The sequence below is a fragment of the Wyeomyia smithii genome, chromosome 1 (assembly GCF_029784165.1).
Source record: "Wyeomyia smithii strain HCP4-BCI-WySm-NY-G18 chromosome 1, ASM2978416v1, whole genome shotgun sequence".
Taxonomy (NCBI): domain Eukaryota; kingdom Metazoa; phylum Arthropoda; class Insecta; order Diptera; family Culicidae; genus Wyeomyia; species Wyeomyia smithii.
The window spans coordinates 100,926,212-100,931,112 of NC_073694.1; positions in this window are offsets into that span (position 1 = coordinate 100,926,212).

Genomic DNA, 4,901 nt, shown 5'->3' on the forward strand with positions numbered 1-4,901 from the left:
GTTGTAATCTATACTTATAAAAATGCAGTCCGGTCTGTCTGTCTGTCTGTCTGGCTGTCTGATTCATATAGGCTCGAAAACTACCGAACCGATCGACGTGAAAATTTGTATGTAGGAGTTTTTGGTGCCGATAAAGGTTCCTATGATAGTTTGAGACTCCTCCTTCTTCTGGAAGGAAGGGGTCCCATAAAAATGAAACACAAATTTCTGCACATCTCGAGTATTAATCGAATAAATGGAACCAAGTTTGGCAGGTAAATGTTTTCAGTGGTAAAAAATATGTCCATAATGCTTTGACACCCTTCCTTTTTTTGGAAGGGAGGGGTGCCATACAAATGAAACACAGATTTCTGCACATCCTGAGAACTAACCAACTGAATGGAACCAAATTTGGCAGGTGAATATTTTGAGAGGTAACAAATATGTGCATAATGGTTTGACACACCTCCCTTTTCTATGAGGGAAGGGTCCCATACAAATGAAACACAGTTTTCGCACATCTCAAGAATCAATTAAGAAAATACAACCAAATTTGGTATGAGTATGTTTTTAGATATGTCCATAATGGTTCGACGCCCCTCTCTCTCTTCTGGAAGCACATGTTTCTGTACAAATTTCTGCCCATCTCGCGAACTAATCAACTAAATGAAACCATATTTGGTAGTTGAAAGTTTTAAGTGGTAACAAATATGTTCCATAATCGACCTCAGGCAACATTTTGGATTGTAAGATGGCAACATCCAGTTTCTGGAAAACAGCCAAAAATGGCCGATTTCCATCCAATATAATAATATCCGGATCTAGAATGATACACAGGAGCTCAAATCGACCACAAATACCATTTTGAATTCTAAGATGGCGACTTCCGGTTTCTGAAAAACAGCTGAAAATGACCAAATACCACCCAATATGGGTATCTCCGGAGCCAGAATGTTGCAAGAAGCTAAAAATTGACTTCAGACACAATTATGAATTTTAGGATGGCAACTTCTGGTTTCTGGAAAACAGCCAAAAATGGCCGATTGCCGCCTAACATGAGTATCTCCGGAACTAGAATGATACACAGCAGCTGAAATCGATCACAGACCCCATTTTAGATTCTAGGTTGGCGACTTCCGGTTCCTGGGAAACAGCCGAAAATGATCGAATAACACCCAATATGGGTGTTTCTTCAACCAGAATCTCAGGGGCCAGAAATTATCTTTAATACCATTTTGAAATCCAATGCGGCGACCTCCGGTTTGTGAAAAACAGCCTAAAATAACCAATCAGGCACCATTTTGAATTGCTTAATGGCAACTTATATGGTATCTGTGGTCGATTTGAGCTCCTGTGTATCATTCTAGATCCGGATATGTTGCCATCTTACAATCCAAAATGTTGCCTGAGGTCGATTATGGAACATATTTGTTACCTCTAAAAACTTTCAACTACCAAATATGGTTTCATTTAGTTGATTAGTTCGCGAGATGGGCCGAAATCTGTGCAGAAATTTGTACAGAAACATGTGCAACATGTGATATGGATATCGAAATGATGCAAAGCAACCAAACATTGGTCAATGTTGGACACCATTTTGAATTTGAAGACGACCACTTTTAGTTTCTGGAAAACAATCAAAATAACTAAATACCTCCCAAAATGGGTATTTCCGGTGTCATTTTGATGCCAAATCTGCTGAAAATGACCGAATACCACCCAATATGAATATATTCAGAATTAAGGCGATGTACAGAAGCCAAAAGCCGAGGATGTTGTCATTTCGATTGAACCAATCGTTTCAAACGATTTGTCTTTTGACTTTGATCATATCCTATGGACGATTCGTCGTGCATTTGCAGACTTTAAACACATCGCAAGGAATCAACGAATTTGGAACGTTCAAATAGTACAACACCACATCTAAATTATGTTGAGGCCACATATATCGATCAAAGCGAGTATAGTTTCAAATAGTCTTTGAATTTCTTTTCTTTCCATAACATTTGAGCCACATATCTAATTGTTATGAAGTTTGTTATTTGTAAGTTTGAGAGTTGACTCCTTCGTATGACACTAGTTATGTTCAAATAAGTTATGTAATCTTTGAGATAATTAGTGTTCGACATCGGAACGAAAACGTTGGGTCCGCGTTCCAGTCCGGTCCGGTCCGGTAAAAAATCGGAACTAGCTCGTTCCGATCCGGTTTGGGTCCGGTCCGATTGGCTTCGTTCCGGTTCCGGTCCGGAGTCCGGTCCGAAGTCCGGGAGCAAAAGTTGCCAGTTTTTTCGAGAGCGTTATTTTAGTGAAAAAATTATCATTAAGACATTTATGCATGTTGAAAAGTGTTTAACTAAATCAATACAATACAAACTAAGTTTTGCAATTTGTTTTCCTATTTTTGACGTAGAATACGTCTTACGGTAACAATTACAGGGACCCAATTTCAATACAGGGATCCAATTTCAAAACCGAAAACATCGAGAGCCTCACAAAAGTTGTCCAATTTCAAACGTTTTAAACCCAGTCAGTTTCCAACCGATTTCTGTCATTTTTGCAGCAATCGATTGGTAAATCATTTAAGCTCCCGTCCAAATGCAGAAAATTGTAATCTGATTGTTCAAACTATTGTAATATTGAAAATTGTTGAACAATGTCGAAACGCAAATGTCGATTTTTGATTGATCGCTTGCTGCCTTTCCCTAAATAGGACGACAGAATGGAGTACCTAGTTGGCCGGGAATGCACTCTTTGGGCTATATAAAAGACTGTTTCTCCTTAAGCAAATCTTATTAGGGACGAATGACCGTTTGGGGTTAAAGTCCCTTCAAAAGAAATCAATCAATCAAGCAAATCAGTTTACTAGCAGCAGGCAGCAGCATCGGACATCAACACCGATGGCAGTAGGCGAAGGCAGCATGGATCAGCAACGAGCAACAGCGGCGGTGGTAGTGGTTAGCTGCAGTCCTACCTCTTTCAGTTCGGCTCCCCTTCGATCTGAATTGGACCCCACCAGCGGTAATCCGATTCAGACATCGTTGGGCAAATACAACCCGCAACTGAAAGAGATTCGCACCGCCAGGTGGATTGTGCAGCCACCATCATCCAGCGTGTGTATATACAGGGTGTATGCACATAACGTGTGAATATTTGAAGCGTGTGTCCCTAATATATAAGGTGTGTGTGGCTTGGCTTAAAGCATGTGTGTATGTTTATGGCGTGTCTGCATGCCTGTAGCGCGTGTGTGCATGTTTATAGCGCGTGCGGCACCGCCATCACCGCCATCGCCACCACCGCTACCGCCGCCACCACCGCCACCGCCGCCACCATCACCAACACCACCATCATCATCACCACCACCACCACCACCACCAACACCACCACCACCACCACCACCTATATAAGAGACTGTTTCTCCTCAAGCAAAACAGTTTACTAGCAGCAGGCAACAACAGCGAACATCAACACCAGTGGCAGTAGGCGAAGTAAATCAGAAGCGGGCAACAGCGGCGGTGGTAGTGGTTAGCTGCAGTTACCTCTTTTAGTTCGGCTCCCCTTCGATCTGAGTTGGACCCCACCAGCGGTAATCCGATTCAGATATCGTTGGGCAAATACAACCCGAAACTGAAAGAGACTCGCACCGCCAGGTGGATTGAGAAGCGTGTGAATGTCTAGCGTGTCTGTGCATGTCTATAGAGCGTGTGGCTAGAGTGCAAGGTTTGCTATATAGCGTGCGTGGCTAGCAGTATAGCGTGAAATTTTCATATATACACTACCCGTCATAAGTTCCGTCACTCAAAATGGGCAAATTTCTGTAACTGTAACTGTAATATGCTTGACCAGAACTGGTGGCACAAGCCGAACACCGCAACTTTGTGGGTAGTAATGATCACGCGATAAGTTGAAGTCTAAATATGAAAAACTAAACGCACCTTCTAAATATGAACGCACCCTAGCGCTGCATAGCGGGGTGATTCAGTGTTAAATTGTCTACCATGTAGAAGCCTTTAGCCTTCTGAACAAGTTTGCTGAACACCGCAACTTTCTGGCAGGTCGGAATCGTGAGATTAGTTAAGTTCAAAATACGACTCATTGTGTACCCACTAGCACCACATAGCGGTGAAATTTCACACTGAATTGGCCACCATTCAGTAGCCTTTGACCTTCGGAACAAGTTTGCTGAAAACCGCAACTTTCTAGGTTGTCAAAAACACGAAATATCCGCCTATTCCAGGTGATGCTTAACTTTTCGGGAGGCGTTGCAATATTCAAACTGGGTGTTGCAATACTCAGTAAAGCGATTTCAAACTTATGACGGGTAGTGTAATTGCTAACAAATCACCTCATGTAGAATTTGATTATCACTGTGAATCATTCAAAACTAAATAAAAAATTTGCCATGTTGAAAAAATATTCACTTGTCAATAAATGGCATTGACAAACACAATTAACCTCAAAGTTTATCTAAAGAATTAACCCCAATTCAGTGTGTTCCCAAACCTATTCCAAGAAATACATTGGCATAAGACAGGCTGTCGTATTCTACGTTACCTCTGCGGTCGTGTCTTATAAACAACCTCTTCAACTTTTTTATTATTTTTTTCTAATTGAAAAATTTGGAGTGTAGTAACAAAAAAGGCTGGTTCTACAATTTTCCTAGTTTTGGAACATTTATTTAAGCCAATATTTTAGTAAAAGTAGCTGCCGGACTCTTTTCCTACTTAGTCTGTTTATGCGTGATGTGACGAGGACCCGTCCCGAAGAAAATTTGTTTTCGAGTGGAACACTCGATGCAGAAACACACAGGACGTCTCTTGTCATTGACGACAGGTTCGGAAATCTTTCAGAATTGTCCTGACTGATGAAAAGAAAATAAACAACACCATAAATGAAACAAAAATTATGTATATTTCCACCAATTT